Source organism: Mirounga angustirostris, unplaced genomic scaffold, assembly GCF_029215605.1.
Source record: "Mirounga angustirostris isolate CCGP_5_RB_7025 unplaced genomic scaffold, mMirAng1.0.hap1 SCAF_8, whole genome shotgun sequence".
NCBI lineage: Eukaryota > Metazoa > Chordata > Mammalia > Carnivora > Phocidae > Mirounga > Mirounga angustirostris.
The window spans coordinates 2,117,767-2,136,138 of record NW_026991716.1 but is presented as its reverse complement, the minus strand read 5'-3'; the positions used below and the strand labels follow the sequence as shown (position 1 = coordinate 2,136,138).

The following is an 18,372-nucleotide window of genomic DNA, read 5'->3' as shown; positions in this document are numbered from 1 at the left end:
GACACTTCTCCAAAGGCAAGGGAAACAAAGGCAAAAATGAGCTATTGGACCTTCATCAAGATAAAAAGCTTCTGCACAGCAAAGGAAACAGTCGACAAAACTAAAAGGTAACCTTTGGAATAGGAGAAGATATTTGCAAATGACATATCAGATAAAGGGCTAGTATCGAAAATCTATAAAAAACGTATCAAACTCAACATCCAAAAAACAAAAAGTCCAGTTAAGAAATGGGCAGAGACATGAACAGACATTTCTGCAAAGAAGACATCCAAATGGCCAACAGACACATGAAAAAGTGTTCAATATCACTAGCCATCAGGGAAATCCAAATCAAAACCTCAATGAGATACCACCTCACACCAGTCAGAAGGGCTAAAATTAACTCAGGAAACAGATGTTGGCGAGGATTTGGGAGAAAGGGGAACCCTCTTACACTGTTGGTGGGAATGCAAGCTGGTGCAGCCACTCTGGAAACAGTATGGAGGTTCCTCAAAAAGCTAAAAATAGAACTACCCTACCACCCATCAATTGCACTACTAGGTATTTATCCAAAGGAGACAAATGTAGTGATCCAAAGGGGCACATGCACCCCAGTGTTTCTAGCAGCAATGTCCACAATAGCCAAAGTATGGAAAGAGCCCCCAGATGTCCATCGACTGATGAATGGATAAAGAAGATGTGGTATATATAATATTTATATAAATATTATATAATAGAATATTACTCAGCCATTAAAAAGAATGAACTCTTGCCATTTGCAATGACATGGATGGAAGTAGAGGGTATAATGCTAAGCAAAATCAGTCAGAAAGGCAAATACCATATGATTTCACTCATGTGGAATTTAAGAAACAAAGTAGATGAACATAAGGGAAGGGAGGGAAAAATAAAATAAGACAAAATCAGAGAGGGAGACAAACCATAAGAGACACTGAACTCTAGGAAACAAACTGAGGGTTGCTGGAGGTAACTGGGTGATGGGCATTAAGAAGGACACGTGATGGGGGCGCCTGGGTGGCTCAGTTGGTTAAGCGACTGCCCTCGGCTCGGGTCGTGATCCTGGAGTCCCGGGATCGAGTCCCGCATCGGGCTCCTGAGTCCTCTCGACAGGGAGTCTGCTTCTCCCTCTGACCCTCCCCCCTCTCATGCTCTCTCTCTCTCATTCTCGCTCTCAAATAAATAAATAAAATCTTAAAAAAAAAAAAATCTCACTAGGGAGACTGTGGACGTGGTGAGTTTTCCTTATGCTGGCAATTTGATGGGGGCGGGGCAGAAAACAGCCCTCGCAGGTACACCTGCCTGGTCCTCCTGCTGCTCGAAGGCGGAGCAGGGAAACCTTTTCTCACGATGCTTTCCAGTGTTTTCGCGGAGGGATGGAAAAGCAGGGCCGGGATGCGACCCGCGCGCACGACGCCCCGGGCCCGCGGGCTCCCGGGCCGGGCCGCAGACGAAAACCTGCTCTACCGGGAGTGGGGTTCGAACCCACGCGGGCGCACGCCCATTGGATCTTAAGTCCAACGCCTTAACCACTCGGCCATCCCGGTGGCTGGGCTCTCGCCCCCGGCAATTAGGCTTTTCTTCGATCCAGTGTGTTGGCGCTGCGCGTGAAGGCAGCACCGAGTTGTTCCTGTTTCCGGGGACCGGCACGAGGAGGGCTGTGCTAGAGAAAACGGAGCACGCCTCTCGCGCTCTGGAAGGCGCCCGCTTCCCCCGAGCTCCCCTCGCTAGGTCAGCGCCTGCGTTTCAGGGAAATCGCCCTTCTTCTTTGATACGAAAAGGAAAACGCGTGCGCAGGGACAGAGAGTGGGAGAAAGGCGGGCCTGGGCGCACCTGCTTCCTCTGCCCGCGGCCGACGCCGCCCCGGTTCCGCCGGAAGACCGCAGGCTTTTCCTGCTCTCGCCACCGCCCTGCAGAGCCCCCGGGCCGGAGGCTGCAGGGCTCGCCCCGAGGGACGGGGGTGAAAACGAGCCGGCCCTGGGGGGCGGGGTGGGAATCCCAGGGACACAGTTGGAAGTCGTGGCTTTGATTTTAATGACAGGACGCTCTCCCCGACACCCGGTGTCCGCAAAGGAGCGCACCGAGCTCAGGGCGGGCTGCAAAGACAGTAGGACCCCCCGCACTCCGATATAGGGTGCACCGCAAGAATCCAGCCAGCACCCTCCGCTAACACGTCAACCGTGTGTGACTGCAGCCAAGGGCGCCAAGAGTGGTCGTGGGGACTTTAAGAATCCGTGAAAGAAGCTCCCAGATGGGGCATCCGGGGTCTCCGGAGGACACGGAGCTGAAATGAAATCCTGTAGCACAGGCTGGAATACAATTAATTAATTGACATAACAATACCGAGCACCTCTGTGTGACAGGGGCGCAGGGCGCCTCAGGCAGCCGAGGGAAGGCACCGCCGGATGAGGGGGTTATGTCAGGGGTACAAGACAAGCAGAGGGTCCGAAGATGACTCTTCCCAGAATCTCAGTTGATGAAGAAGCCCAACCCTCATTTTGAATGTTCAGCCCGACTGGGTCCCCATCCAGATCTTTCTCTTTGCCAGACAAATTCAGGTACAAGGAATGGTCCCCATAGGTGCGGTGATTGTCCCGCTCTGGGTTCTGTCTCTGGCCAGATCAAGGTTCAACTCCTAGAAAGGAGACGTTGCCTAAGAGAGTCCTGCACCGCCCAAGCCCTGAAGGAAACCCAGATCTCTCAGTGCTGGGGTGAGAACCGGGCTGGGGATGGGGTTGCGCATGACTGCAGGGTTCCAGAAGAAACAAATCAGAGATAGAGTCCATCAGGTATAGACAGATACAAAGGTTTCCAAAATATTCCATTACTGTTGTTCTTCACATGGGCTACACAGTAGAACCAGCTATTAAGTTTAGTTCTTAAGTGTGACAGTAAAGAATAAAGCTACCAGAAGTATATGAAGGAGAATATCCTCATGTGCCAGTGAGCAGAGAACTTTTAAAACCTTCAAAAGCACAAACAACAAAGAAATACAAGTCTAGTATTTGCTTCCATTAAAATGAAGAATATGTAAAATAAAGGCCATAATAGAAACATCAATAGATAAATGTGATCATGGGAGAGTGTATTTAAATTGTCCCCAGATAGCAGGGGTGAGATGGATAATTAGATGATGTAATAGCAAGAAGCCATGAAAAGCAGCAAGATCAAAAGGAAATGGACAAAGGATAGGACAAGTAATTTAGGAGAGAGATATATGAAAGCTAACAAATATTATGCAAAAATTTCCCAATTCATTAATCACCACAGAAATAAAAAATAAAAAGAGACAGAACTCTACCACCATTTGATTGGCAAAAGTAAAAAGCGGAGTAAAACCCATTATCGTAGGACTAGGAATTAAAGAACCCTCGAATCCTGCTGGTAGGATCTGAAATCGAGGACGTCCTCCTGGAGAACTTCTGACTCTGGGGGGGGGGCTGTCCCCGTTCTAGCTCGGAGCTACTCTGCTCCTGCTTCTGAATCTTCCCCGACTCTTCCCACCCCTCAAATCCTACCCGAGACACAGGACACACGGAAGGAAGTTAGTGTCAGCAATGGGTGCGTCTTGTGAAACTGGAAGAAACTTTGCTTTTCATTATTAGGCAGTGTAAATGCATACTTTAGAATAGCATGCACGTTCATCTGTAGTGACAGAGAACGTGACCATGGAGCAACACGGATGGAACTTCAAGTTCTAACACTGTGGCAAAGGAGCTCTGCCAACAGATGGCGCCTTCCGTTTCCACCTGAGAAGCATTCGCGGGGGGAGGCATTGCCCTCCTCTGTGCACAACGAGGATGCTAGACACAAATATGGGACCAGTGGGATATGTTCTGACCCTTGCTGTCAGCGCAGGACCTTGGTCCCTGACCGGAGCGCAACAGAAGCGATGAGCCTTACACAGGTTTTAGCTTGTTGCCTAGAGGCAGTTTCTAGGCCTCCGCACCCCCGGGGGCCGGGGGGGGGGGGGCGGGAATCTGAGCCAAGCAGCGTCGCTGAACTGGGGGCAAAGATAGCATTTCGGGGAGGCCAGTGCACTTGGCTTATTTGGAGCAGAGTAGCAGAGAGGAGAAAGCTGCAGAGAGAGACAGGGAGAGAGGGAGGCCCAGTGGTGGCCGAGGGCCTTTCTTGCACCTTCAGTGGAGTTCTGGTTCATGATCAAGTGGGGTTAAAACTCCAGGGGCTGCAGAAAGAGCCCCTGGAAAAAAGCAAGCTGCTTACGAAGTGCTGGAAAGAGCTCCCAGCAGCTGCCCTGAAGAGACACACTTCCTGCACCCTTTCCGAATGCGGACCGCAAACCTCCCGGCGGCCAGTGTAGCCAGAGACTTCTGGTCAATGGCGCCGGCTTGCTCAGCCTTTCCTGCTGTTCATCGTCAGACGGGAGATGGGAGATTTAAGCTAAGGGAAGAACTGTTCAATACAAATGAGCGAGAGCTTACAGGGTTCGAAAGAAGAAGCTGTTTCTTTTTCCCAGCGGCTCCAGGTGAAAGCCGACGCTAAGATTAAGAAATGCCCTTCAGGCACACATTGTGAGATCTTCTGTTGGCCATGCCAAGTGAGTCCAGGTGATCTCTCCGCAGAAAACCCGGGCCTCCCCTGCGTATCCCAGCCGCAAACCCACAAATCGGAAGGGTGGGCCCGCCAGCACCTTTATAGGAAGCCAAGGTAAACAAGGGCTTATATTCATCAGGTTTCCGAATGCAGTTTTTATTTAATACAGGTTGGAAAACTTTTTCTTCAGTGGGCCAGACAGGAAATATTTTAGGCTTTGTGGCCACACAGGGTCTGTTGAAACGACTCACATCTCCTGTTGAAGCAGGGAAGTGGCCACAGATAATAGGAGAAAAGTGTGGCTATGTTCCAATAAAACTGTATAAAAACAGGGAGCTGGCCAGATATGGCCTGCGGGTCAGAGTTTGCGGGCTCCAGATCTAAGGGAAGACGCTCCAACAGCGTTCGTGACATCACAGGGGTGTCAAGAGCGCAGCGGTGACACTGACGGCTGGAACGCAAAGGGAAGGAGGACAGCACGAAATGAAAAGAGGACCCTGAGCCTCCCGGACTGCGATGGGAAGGAGACTTAGTAAGAGAAATGTTGTGTGAACAGGATGGATGATTGGGAGGGTGAAGCCAAGAGTCCAGGAGGACAGTTCCCAGACAGTACGACTGAGTCCCAATCAAGTGGCAGCATGTGCCCGCCCACTGGCTTCTGGAATTGCTGTAGATCAGTGTGTCCCTGGTTGTGTTCTCTCTGCCTGGGAGGGTGTACAGAGCTTAGCCGCTGCTTCCCAGGCCTGTCTGTGGGAAGACACGTGACTTGTACCTTCAGGCCATAGCTGTTCCAGTCACGAAGAATCCTGCTCGAGCATTCCCACCGAGGAATTTCGTCTGAGCCTTCCCCCGATCTAGATGATGCCATCCTGGATTTCACGTTGATGTTACAAAGGAATCCGACTGGGAGGGAGGGAGTATATTTTGGCATGTGGGAGAGACAGCATCATTGGAGGTCAAAAGTTAGGGGGACATAGGGATAAAATCAGGGCTTCGTTTCTACTACCACTCACCCACAGAGTTGGAAGGGCCGACTCACTGCTGGTCCTAAGGGATGTGATGGGTCTCAGCACCAAGCAAGATGGGCTTCTCAACCCGGTTCTCGTTCCACAGAGGGAGCATTCTTCTTTGGTTCTGACTGGGGTCCAGGTTCACCTTCTTGCTAGATCCTAAAGAAATTGCTGAAATAAGAACACAGATTAAGGTGTGAAATTTTTAAAACAATATGTGACAAGAGAAGACAGACCATGGGGCTCCGTGGCTTAGTTGGTTAAAGCGCCTGTCTAGTAAACAGGAGATCCTGGGTTCGAATCCCAGCGGGGCCTCTCCCTTTGTGGTTTTATGAAAACTTGGGTTCATAGCTGATTGAAACCTCACCACCAGTCTTACCCCTCTGAGGCACTTTGTAGAAGAGCTAGAGAATTATTCACCATGAATTAGCAAGGTCGATGCTATGAACTAGACTTGAGCTATAGTTTCCTAGTTTTAAACTTTTGTAGCTACTCTCCACATTTCCTAAGAAACGTGCAGTCTCCCTTCACATTTTGCTTTGAATATAATTCAAAAAGACAAGAAAAAAGAGAGAAAATGTGCATATTGTATAAATTGAGTGCTGTAATATGATCCCTCCTTCTCCCATGATTCTGCATTCTAGGACATCACTGAATATTTTGAAAAGTAGAGCAAAATGATGGAATCTTGAAAGAGTAAGAATGATTAGTGATGAAACATATGGAAACAAAACACAAGGGAAAACAAGAAAGCTAAACAAGGGACGGGACCTGAAGGACTCAGATGAAAATAAAAGGCTGGAAAAAATGCGTCAAACCCTGCAATAAAGTTTTAATGCGCTAGTGGATCTTTTTCTTTTGATATTCTAGGGCGGGCCGTAAAGTATTACTATATTCGACAAACGCATCCCCTCACCCTCAGTAATGTGCGCGTTCCTGTCAAGCACAGGGTGGGCTCCTTCTCAGCTTCTTGCTCCTCCCTGTAAGGAACGCTGAACTCGGATGATTGCTCCTTTTGTGAGCTTCTGGGAGAACTTGTCTGTTACTTATGGTCCCAGTGCAAAATGAGAACGCAGGGCCTTTTGTTTAAAAGTTACTGAGATTTTCCAACCGGCCATCGCAGAACATTTACATCAAGGGTCTGGCCTAGTGCGCATACAGAGGCTGCAGAGGCTGCGAGGGCGAAGCCAGCCCTCTCTGGGGGCGCATTTTTTTTTTTTTCCCCCGCAAAGACTGGATTTTAAAGGACACCTAGAAGTGGAATGGAATCCCAAGTGATGGTCCATGACATCAAGTAGTTTTAGGAGAGAGCTCCAAGGTACTGACGCGGGAATGTTACACCATACAAACAAAACCTGTGAAAACAAACGTGGTGGAAGAATCTTCTCTCCAGCTGGAAGTTTTTCTGGCCCATGTTCTTTTCTCAAGCGACTCCTCCTTCCAGGTCGCGGTAAATGTCACCTGGCCTTGGCGGCAGGGCGCGCAGACACCTTGTCCCGGCGCGTCCCCCTGACTGTAACTTGGGCTGTGTTCCACGCAGCAAGGCTGCGCGCTGGATGCCCTTGGTAGGTTTGAATGCGAGGCCCAGAAGGGGTGAGAGGTGTCCACGGAACGCGCGATCGAACTGGGAGAGAGAAAAGCTCCCCCGCCGCGGGGCGCGCGTGTTTCCGCCCGGTCTCGAACCGGGGACCTTTCGCGTGTGAGGCGAACGTGATAACCGCTACACCACGGAAACCCCTGCGCGCGCCGGGGCGCTCTCCTCGGCTTCCTGCAGGCGCCCGCGCTGGTTCCTAAAACCCTGGGGCCTCCTCCCCACTCGGGTCTGTTGCGGAGTCATTGTCTGCAGCCGCATTTCCAAGCCGATCCAAACCAGCACCACGCCGAGGCCAGGAGCTATCCGACTCCCAGATACTCTTAAGTATTCAAGTTCTGGGAGCCTTCTGCTAAAACCATGACCAGCCCCAGAATAATCTCAAACATCCTGGCGCTGACCGAGCTTGCATCTTCCTCCTGCATCCCTCGGAATTCCTTCCCACCGGCTCACCCAGCGTGGAAATGATTGCCAGACTCTGCTGGGTTTACCTTCAGCCTCTGTGAAATGCCCCCCCACCCCATTCTTTATGGGTCCCTAGTTCAGGCCCTTGATAGCTGTTCTTCCCCCTCTCCGCACAGCCCCCAGGCATGGCTCTCAGTCTATTCCCTGCCTACCTTGAAATTCAAAACTTCACTTCCTTTCATTAAATTCCGTAAACAGAAACCATTTTCTTTCCTAATATAGGTACTTATTATTTTTTAAGAGAGTTTTTTTTTTTTTTAAAGAGCTGTTTCAGGTTCACAGAGTAGAAGGTACAGACATTTGCTGAGAGTTCTTACCATGAAAGGAAGTTGGATTTTGTTGAATGCTTTTTCTACATCTTTTGATCTGATCATGTACTTTTCTCTCTTAGCCTATTGGTGTGATGGATTCCATTAAGTGAGTTTGAATGTTGAACCAGCCTTGCACACCTGGAATAAATCCCACTTGGTCATGGGATATTCTTTTTCTACGTCATTGGATTAAATTTGCTACTATTTTGCTGTGGATTTTAGTATCTGTGTTCATAAGAGATACTGGTCTGGAGGCGTCTGTTCCTGTAATGTCTTTGTTTGATAGTGGTATTAGGGTAACCTGGCCTCATAGAGCACGCTTTGAAGTATTCCCTCTGCTTCTGTATTTTGAAAGAGATCATAGAGAATTGGTATAATTTCTTCCTTAAATGTTTGGCAAAATTCACCATGAACTTATCTGGGCCTGAAATTTCTGTTTTGGAATGTTATTAATTATTGATTCAATTTTTTAAATACGTGTAGGCTTGTTCAGATTATTTCTTTCTTCTTGTGTGAGTTTTGGCAAATTTTGTCTTCACAGTTTCAATTGGTCCGTTTCATCTAGGTTATCCACACTGTGGGCATAAAGGTTGTTCATAATAGTCTTTTCTTATCCTTTAGTATGCATGGGATCTGTAGTGATGTCCCCTCTTTCAATTCTGATATCATTAATTTGTGTCCTCTCTCTTTCTTAGTTAGCTCGGTGAGAGGCTGATTGATTTTATTGATCTTTTCAAAGAACCAGCTTTGGTTTCAATGATTTCCTGTTCCTAATTTCTGCTCTAATTTTTCTTTCTTTTTTTTTCTGATTACTTTGGATAATTAGGACTTCTTTTTCTCCTTTCCTAGAATGGAAGCTTAGATGATTCATTTCAGATCTTTCTTCATTTCAAATATATGCATTCAATGCTATACATTTCCCTATAAGTATTTCTTTCACTGTATCAAAGAAATTTTGATAAGTTGTATTTTCATTATCATTTAATTAAAAATATTTTTAAATTTCTCCTGAGAATTTTTCTTTGACTCATGTGTTATTTAGAAGTGTGCAGTTTAGTCTCCAGGTATTTGGGGATTTTCCTGTTCTCTGTTATTGATTGCTACTTTGATTTCATTGTGGTCTGAGAGCAGATATGTATGATCTCAATTCTTTTAAATGTGTTAAGGTGTGTCTTATGGCCCAGAATGTGGTCTGTCTTGGTGAATGTTCCATTTGAGTTTAAGAATGTGTGTTCTGCTGTTGTTGGATAAGCTGTCTGGAGATGCTGATTTCGTCGAGGGAGAATCGAACCCCTTATCATTCTATAATGCTCCTTTCTATCCCTGATAATTTTCCTTGGTCTGAAGTTGGCTCTGTCTGTAATTAATATCATTACTCCTTCTTTCTCTTTACTAATGTTAGCATGGTATACCTTTCTCCATTCATTGACCTTTAGTCTATAAATGTCCTTATATTTAAAGTGGGTTTCTTGTAGACAAAATATACTTTAGTCTTGTTTCTTGGTCTACTCTGACAATCTCCGTCTTTTAATTGGTGCATTTAGACCATTGACATTTAAACTGATTCCTGATAGAGTTGGATTAAGATTTCCCATAATATTTCCCAAATTTTCTATTTGATGCCTTTGTTTTTCATTCCTATTTTTGTCTTCTACTCTTTTTCTGTCTTTTGTGGTTTTAACTGAGCATTTTATATTATTTCATTTTCTCTCACTGACAGACTGAGCCCACAGCACACAGCGCTTCCGGTCTGTCCCCTCACACCTTGAATGACTCCAGAAAGAACTGTGCATCACAGACCTTATTTAAGAAGTCTCTAGGGAAAGCCAGACCCAACAGGGGAGGAAACGATAAGGGCAGTAGAGGGACCTCAGCAAGCTGTGAACACAGCATCCCTCCTAGCCAGGTAAACGTAAAACCCCACACTGCAGGCCTGTTGACCTCAGTTACTTTCACCAGCACTCGTGTTTGGCTTTCAAAAAAATGACAAGTCATGCTGAAAGGCAAAAACACAACTTTTAGAGACAGAGAAAGCCTGAGAATTAGATTTTTAGCAGAAATTTTTGGAGTCATCAGACCAGGAATTTGAAACAACTATGATTAAGGTACCAAGGGCTTTCAGGGGAGAGAACGTTTTTCTTTCCCCTCTGAGGGTCCCTTGCTGGGTCTGGAAATTAGACTGACAGAGACTGACGCACAGGAGGAATGCACACACATTTATGAGTTTTACAGGGCGGGGGGCTCCCTAAGGAAGGAAGACTCGGAGACAGGGCTACAGCCGAGGGCTTTTATGCCGGGTTTGATGAAGAAGGCCAGAGGCCTTGCCTGGAGAGGAGCCAGGATAAGAATGATGGCGGACTTCTTCTCAGAAACCATGCAAGCACGAAGAGTGGAGTCAAATATTTAAAGCATTGAGAGAAACTACTACCACTGTGGAATTCTGCTACAGTGAGACTATCCTTCAATGTGCCGAAGGAGACTTTGTCAGACGAACAAGAGTAGAAGGAATACATTGTCATAGATGGGCCTTGCAAGAAAAGTACTTCACAGGGAAGGCAGACGAAGTCTGCAGAAGCTACGGAAGAACACCCCAGAAGGAATACAGGAAGGAGATTGTGTCCAGGGACCTGGTGGGCAGTCTCCTGGGTCTCCCGAGGCCTCCAGGTCACAGGGACCCTGTGGGCCTCAGGGAGCGGGGGCTGGGTAACAACATGAGCTGCTGAGTCTCATCCCTAAACGGTAAGTGCCAGGCCCCCAAATCTGGTGGTCCCGGGTCACCTCTGGGGGGGACCTGGATCTGTGTTGCTGGGGATCCATCTTGTGCACTCGAATTCCTCAGCTTTCTCCTGTTTTGCAGTGTCTTCCTAACCTCCACATATCTGCCTCAGGCTGCCTGCGTGTTTCTTCAAGAAGGAAAAAACTCAGAAAGAATGGCTGGAGCCAGGGGTGGCAGGATGAGGCCAACCCCAAATCTGCCACTTTGGCATGCGGATTATTTTGAGCTGAAGGCACCGGAGGAGCAGCAAGAAAAGCTCTCTGCCCTCCCCCCATGGGCCTCAAAGCAGGACAGAAGTTTACAAAGGGGCCCATCCTCCCCTCTCCACCGGGCAAGACGGAAGTTAATCCCCAGGACAGCTCTAGACCCTTCTGATGGAGAAGGCACAACCTTAAATCTGCGTAACACACCTCCTGCTGCGTCCTGGGCTTGTCCGGGTCAACTCCCCGTGACTGGCCTCCCGCACACGCTTCTCTCTTTGTCCTTAGCGGACGCTGGTGCCTACAGAGTTCCCAGCCAAGGGCTTCCAAGAGTAGAGAGAATGATTTGCCCTCCCCTTCCAGAGTAACGGACACCCTATGTGCCCTGGGGCTGGGTCCACAGGTCCTCCGTGAAGGCGGAGAGACCCCTAGAAAGGCAGGTGCAGGAGCTGGTGACCCAGCGGAGGAAGGCTGCGCAGGGGCCGCGGGTGCGGGGGGCTGGAGGGCACGGGGGTCCGGGTGCTGGAGGGCCCCGGGGTGCCGGGGGCTGGAGGGCACGGGGTGCGGGGGGCTGGAGGGCACGGGGGTCCGGGTGCTGGAGGGCCCCGGGGGACTGGAGGGCACGGGGTGCGGGGGGCTGGAGGGCACGGGGGTCCGGGGGCTGGAGGGGCACGGGGTGCGGGGGCTGGAGGGCACGGGGGTCCGGGGGCTGGAGGGCACGGGGGTCCGGGTGCTGGAGGGCCCCGGGGTGCCGGGGGGCTGGAGGGCACGGGGGTCCGGGGGTTGGAGGGCCCCGGGGTGCCGGGGGCTGGAGGGCACGGGGTGCGGGGGCTGGAGGGCACGGGGGTCCGGGTGCTGGAGGGCCCCGGGGAGCTGGAGGGCATGGGGTTCGGGGGGGCTGGAGGGCATGTGGTGCCGCCGCGCAGACGCCTCTCCCAGCCGCTCCGGGGGCCGGGAAGCCGGGCTTCTGCGCTCCTCCTAGCCCGCAGAGGGTGCGGGGGCTGGGCCCAGAGCGGCTCCCCGAGGCGCGGCCGGCTTCCTGGAGGAGGCGGTCCTGCGGAGGCCGAGGCTGGAGCCAGGCGCAGAGAAGAAGGAAGTAAGGGAAGTGTGAAACAAGCGGCCTAAGGGCCTGATCCTTCCCATGGTAAATAGTAAGAGCAGACTCACTCTCCGCGGAGCAGAGTGGCGCAGCGGAAGCGTGCTGGGCCCATAACCCAGAGGTCGATGGATCGAAACCATCCTCTGCTAAGCGTTTTTGACTCCCTGTGTCTGGAAGGAGGTGGCCCCAGAAAGTAAGTGCATTGCATGCCCCTTAACTAAAATTCATCTCTGACATTGTATCTGATTTCTAGATATGTGTGGTATTTTCCACCCTTCTCCCCAATTGAGTGTATAGTTCTCTTCTTGCTCATTTCAAAGTGGAGGCAAATCTTATCTAGAAGAGAAAAAGGGAAGGTGACAAACCCGTGTTTGCTTCCAACAGGTTAACCCACCTTCCAGTGAATAGAATCTACCTCGAGGTGGCATAGCACTTTATATTTCCTTGCATATTTTCTTACACTTGAAGGAGAAACATTACTTTTGCCTGAGACCGTTGGTTACTGTAAATCTATATTGTCTTTTTTGCTTGGGTGCGAGTTTTCTGCTTCTTTCACTCTTTTGTCTATTTCTATGCATGATTTCATTACATTCATTTCAAGTTGATGGTAATGGGCTGCAGATTCTTCTCTAAAGCAATTTATGTACACTAACTGGGAAGATGTCTTTTATAGCCTCTCCTTGTCCATATCCACAGAAACTGGATTCTTGGCAATGTCATGAGAAAAACAAGAAGTTAAATGTGAAATGGTAGAAAACATTGGAATACATTAAAATGAAACATTTTGTGCATCAAATTCCATGGACAAACAAGGAAGAAAAATAGTCTTTCTGATATATTTGCAGAAGAAATTGAGAGAAAATTACTAATCGAAATATTTTTAATGTGTGCCTAGAGTGTGGCAGGAAAATATAAACTCTTCTAAACAATGGGAATTCACAGAGCAAGATATCAAAAGCAAAAATATTAATAAGAAGGTGTATGAGGTAGACCTGGTATGTTCCCTCAGTTTAGTGGTGAAGATGTTCCTGTTTGGCAAGACCAACCATCTTCAATTTCTTTTGCTTGTTTACCCCCTAAGAGCATTTTAATTAACTTTAAATGTCCAGGTATAGTAGATCGGTCGAATAAACAGTGACATACAGACTCAAAGGAGAAGCCCTGTGCAGCTACAAAAGAAGACATAGGCTGATTTCCAGGAGATATTATTAAGTGGGGGGGTGGGGTGGGCAAACCAGTGCAGATGAACATTACACTATGCTACCATTTTTTAAGAAGGGGAGTTAGGAAAACCTACACATTTAGTATTATTCTTAGATAACCCGTGAAGCTGGTTATCTTAGAGGGTAGTAATAGTTGTGGGGGGAATTGAGTATAAAGGAATATGGGAAGAACATTTTGCTGAGTATACTTTTTGGCAAACTTTTACCTTTTGAAAGCATGTGAAAAATCCGCCTGAAAATTAGAAATGAACCAGTCTGACGGAGATGATGGAGGGGGCTGCTTTGGCCCATCCCTTCATTGCTTTAACCAAGAACAGTGTCTTTAAGCAATTTTAATTCCTTGGAGTCTTTATGAATTGCCACGGTATTTTGTGTTCTCACACATTGCTTTCCAGTGGTCTTCTAAAAGGTGTCCTCATAAATTTAAATCACTCCAAAGAATGTAACGGCTAGCATATGGTAAAATTTGGACATGAAGAAAGAGTCCAATCAATGATTGGATTTTGTCCATTGGAAACTAAAAGCTCTAACAATTTGATATGGACTAGCATTCTCTAAAAATATACTTGGTGAAATAAGTAGGACAGAGAAAGACAAATACCATATGACCTCATTTGTATGTGGAATCTAACACAAAAACAAACAAAAGAGCTCATAAATACAGAGAACCAATCAGTGGCTGTGGAAACAGAAGGTGGCAAAATGGAAGACCAGGGTCAAAAGGTACAAACTTCCCGTTACAAGAGAAGTAAGTCCTGGGGAGGTAATGTATATCATGGTGACTGTCATAAATAATACTGAATTGCATATATGAAAGTGCTAAGAGAGGAGATCTGAAAAGTTCTCATCACAAGTAAAAAAAAATATGTAACCATGTATGGTAATGGACGTTAACTAGATTTATTGTGGTGATCATTTCACAATATATATAAATATCAAATCATTATGTTGTACACCTGAAACTGTTATATATTAATTATACCTCAGTTTAAAAAATATGGCATGCTTTTATTTAACAGTTGAAAAATGTTCATGAATTCTTCTTTTAAAAGTATTTCTATTCTATAACTGTCACAGAATTATGTCCCCAAATGTTGCATTTTTATACTTAAAGGCTGTGATTAATTACCTTATCATACTAGTCTAAAACAGAAGAACATAAAAATTGAGATATGATTTTTAGTTATTTCAAGTGTTTGTCTTTCTATTTTAAGTGTTTTTCTTCTGGTTTGAGTTGTCTTTAAATTCAATAGCATGCAATCAATAAAAAGTAAGTATAAAATTTTTCATACGTATACAGTATATGAAAAAGAAAATTGTATTGAAACTTAATGAAACGGATGGGATTTCTCCCCTCCTCCCCCTTTAGGTCATGGGTCTGCAGATGACAATTTCTAGGGGCTGGAATGGAAAGGACTTAGTAAAGATAGTAAAATGATCAGTAGTTTACAGAAAGGAGCTAGGAATCGAATTAAAAGACACAGATTGAGGTCCCACCGAGATTTGAACTCGGATCGCTGGATTCAGAGTCCAGAGTGCTGACCATTACACCATGGGGCCCACTTACTGATGTCGCTTTCTAATGTTTGGATGACAGTTTTTCCTCCCCCAAGTCCCCTGACCTTTCTGTCTAAAAGGTACATACAAGCACGCTCTGCTCTTCCTCCACTGGGATGATGTGGACGGTCACCTGTTGCACACCTTCTACACCAGAGTCTTACTGAACAGCCCTGACCCCAGACGTCAGGAATCCCCGCTCCAGCCCCGAATTCCCTCCCACGCGGTTGGGGAGCTGGGCGCCCGCGCCCCTGTCCCTTCGCTGGAAAGCGGGCGAGGCCGTGGCGGAGCCCGAGCCCTCCCCGAGGAGCAGGCTCCGTGGCAGGTGCTTCGTGGCGTTATCTCACCTCAGGCTCACGGCCGCCCGGAGGTGGGACCATTGTCGCTCTTTACTGGGGAGCCACCTGAGGCACAGCCCTGAGGTCCTCACGCTGCCTTATCAGAATCTGTTCCTTCCACCAACAACGGTCCTAACTGCGAAGGTAGCCGGAGGCTGCGGACGCCCTGCCAGAGTGCTGTTCCCGCGAGTACAAGTGCTCGGACCGCGGGGCGGGAGGAGGGTCGCTGGGCACCTGTCGGGGGGGGACTGGGGACGAGGCGGGAGGAGGGTCGCTGGGGTACCTGTGTGTGGGGGGGACTGGGGGCCAGGAGGGAGGAGGGTCGCTGGGGCACCTGTGGGGGGGGGACTGGGACCAGGAGGGAGGAGGGTCGCCGGGGCACCTGTGGGGGGGGGACTGGGGACGAGGCGGGAGGAGGGTCGCTGGGGTACCTGTGTGTGGGGGGGACTGGGGGCCAGGAGGGAGGAGGGTCGCTGGGGCACCTGTGGGGGGGGGGACTGGGACCAGGAGGGAGGAGGGTCGCCGGGGCACCTGTGGGGGGGGGACTGGGGACGAGGCGGGAGGAGGGTCGCTGGGGTACCTGTGGGGGGGGGACTGGGGACGAGGCGGGAGGAGGGTCGCTGGGGTACCTGTGTGGGGGGGGACTGGGGGCCAGGAGGGAGGAGGGTCGCTGGGGCACCTGTGGGGGGGGGGACTGGGACCAGGAGGGAGGAGGGTCGCCGGGGCACCTGTGGGGGGGGGGACTGGGGACCAGGAGGGAGGAGGGTCGCCGGGGCACCTGTGTGTGTGGGGGGGACTGGGGACGAGGCGGGAGGAGGGTCGCTGGGCACCTGTCGGGGGGGACTGGGGACCAGGAGGGAGGAGGGTCTCCGCGGCCCTGGGGCACCTCGGGTCGCGGTGGGGGCCCCTCAGGAGCGCTCCCGCACCAGCCCCGCGCCCTCGCGTCCTCCTCCCAGACGGAAAGCGGGCGCCCGGGAGGCCCCCGCACTCACGCGTTGCCCGCACTCGGGTGGGCGCCCCCTGTCGGGCCCACGCGGCCTGGAGAACGCGCGCGCGTGTGCGGAGGGGGCGCGTCTTGCACAAAGCGGGACGCCGTGCTGAACGCGCGCCCGACGGAGCTACCTGGGGGCCTCCCGCCCGCTCGGGGCGCGACTGCACTCGGCGTAGGAGCGAGGGCCGCGGCCCCGTCGTCGGCTGCGCGGGTGCCCGGGTGCGCGCCCGGGATTCGGAGCCTGGGGATGCCGGACCGCCTGCTGGCGATGCAATCCCGGCCTGCGCGGGGGGCTGCCTCCCGGGGTCTCGGGGCGTCGCGGAGCCGCGCTTCCGGCCGGCGCGCCCTCTGGTGGACACGGGCGGTAAAGCGCCGCGCCGCGCCGCGAACCAGCCCCGACACCGCAAACAGGCGCAGCTCTCCCTGTAAATACCGGGCTTCTCGGGGATTCCCTTGCAAAGGGAGTTTTGCAGGGCGGCTCTTACTGGACAGCTGGGTCTTTTCTGGAAAGCTGGGCTGGGAATTTTCCTCAAGCTAGAACAGGTGGAGGATGGTCAAGGTCGGTTCGTTGTTTGCACAGAGGGGGTAGGAGATCCTCGGGAGAGAGGGTAAAAATCCTCCACAGGTGAGTCCAAACTGTCAAAACCTGGCAGGCATAGGGAAAAGGTCCTCACAAAGGAAATTCTTTTAAGCCTGCGCTGGGAAATCCGCAGATTTCTCATTTCTTGACAAAACTAGTCAGAGATGAATACACTAGTTTGATCACATTTTCCAATGCCAAAGGGAAAAACAGGTCCAATGGCCTTGGCCCTGCGGGGTCCAGAAGGCGCCCCTGACTTGAGCAGCCCTGGCTCTCCGTTTAGCAGACAGGATATCCGTGCTGCTCCTGGGCCGCCCCCTGCGGGCCTCCTTCCCTCCCTCAGCTGCCGGGGGTGGGAGCCAAGGTGGGGCATGAGTAGGAGCCCACGAAGTGCACGGTTCAGAAGACAGTGTCTCCTTCCTGAGCCCGCAGAAAGGAAATAGGGGCACCTTCAGCCCAAAACCGTGCTTCCTGGGCAGCACTCACAAATCTTCAATTTAATCACAAACGTGCAATTAGTGCTTTCCAGAGGCTAGGCCCCTGACAGGCGCTGGGCTCCTTACAACCAATAGGTAATCAAAACTAGGCGCATGCAGACCTCAGGATGACCGGGCAGGTATGCAGCGAAAGGAGCCTTTCTTCCCTGAGGTGAATTATCACCCCAAAACATGCAAAATACAGTGGTCCAATCCCCCCACCCCTCCTGCCTTTAGCTACTGAGTGGCCTCATTAAGACAAGTCATGGTTGGGGCCTCTGACTCTTGGTTTCGGACCAGATCATGATCTCCCTATCAGGGGACTGAGCCCCTGGTCTGGGCTCCGGGCTCACCAGGGAGTCTGCTTCCCCCCTGCTCCTCCACTGTGCCCCTCCCTCCCCGCTTGCTCACTCTCTTTCTTAAATAAATACATAAATAAATCTTAAAAAAAAAAAAAAGTCATGGTTGAAATTCATCTCCACGGAGACTTGTGCTCCAGTCTTGGGCAAAGCCTGTTCTTAGTGCAGGTGTAGACTTGGGGTCCTCGAAGGAAAAGGAGTCAGAAGAAATCTGGGGAAGCCGAGCAGAACGTTTTGGAACCAAGCATGGACAAGAGCTCTTCTGGGTTCTGGGATGATGAAACCAGAGTAGGCGAAGGGCTCTGCACTGGGCAAGTCTTGATGAACTCCTGCCCCGAGCCAGGGGCTGTGGGACGGAGAACTGAAAGGTGAACAGGCCCCAGGACCGATCCCTCCCGCCGGAGAGCGCGCTATCTTGCGCAGGAGGGAGGGCCTACTAAACAAGCGGTTGGGACAGGTATGAGAGCGGGCTTTGGGGTCCTGGGGAAACTCAGACGAGGCACCTAAGCCCAGGTAAAGGGAGCCAAGGATGGCCTCCGGGAGAGGGGCTGAAAGGTCCAGGTTAGTATTTGAGGAGTGGGTAGAGAATCGGAGCGCACAGCCCGAGCGCAGAGAGGAGGGCCGAGCGCAGAGCCGCTCAGCGGATGAAAACTGACAGGGGAGGGGGAAGCGGGAAACTGGACCCGAGCTCAGCCCGGCTGGTGACTAGACGCCAACGGGGGCGGGCGCCTGTGAGCGGCAGGGACGGCGAAGAGGAGGCTGCAGTGGAGCTGCGGGCCCGCTAAGGTAGCGGCCATCGAAGGGCGGAGGCCCTCCCTCGGAAGCCGAGGGGTTGCGCTGGCTGC

At 50.6% G+C, this 18,372-nt stretch overlaps 5 non-coding genes across 5 annotated transcripts; 2 read left to right on the top strand and 3 right to left on the bottom strand.

Annotated features, from left to right (window-relative positions):
- Positions 1-1,461: 1,461 nt before the first annotated feature.
- Positions 1,462-1,544, bottom strand: TRNAL-UAA (transfer RNA leucine (anticodon UAA)). The gene has a single exon. It is a non-coding gene; the product is annotated as a tRNA-Leu (tRNA).
- A 4,258-nt stretch (positions 1,545-5,802) lies between these two features.
- TRNAT-AGU (transfer RNA threonine (anticodon AGU)) lies at positions 5,803-5,876 on the top strand. Its single transcript has one exon. It is a non-coding gene; the product is annotated as a tRNA-Thr (tRNA).
- A 1,347-nt stretch (positions 5,877-7,223) lies between these two features.
- Positions 7,224-7,296, bottom strand: TRNAV-CAC (transfer RNA valine (anticodon CAC)). Its single transcript has one exon. It is a non-coding gene; the product is annotated as a tRNA-Val (tRNA).
- A 4,784-nt stretch (positions 7,297-12,080) lies between these two features.
- TRNAM-CAU (transfer RNA methionine (anticodon CAU)) lies at positions 12,081-12,152 on the top strand. The gene has a single exon. It is a non-coding gene; the product is annotated as a tRNA-Met (tRNA).
- Positions 12,153-14,714: 2,562 nt separating this feature from the next.
- TRNAQ-CUG (transfer RNA glutamine (anticodon CUG)) lies at positions 14,715-14,786 on the bottom strand. Its single transcript has one exon. It is a non-coding gene; the product is annotated as a tRNA-Gln (tRNA).
- Positions 14,787-18,372: the final 3,586 nt, after the last annotated feature.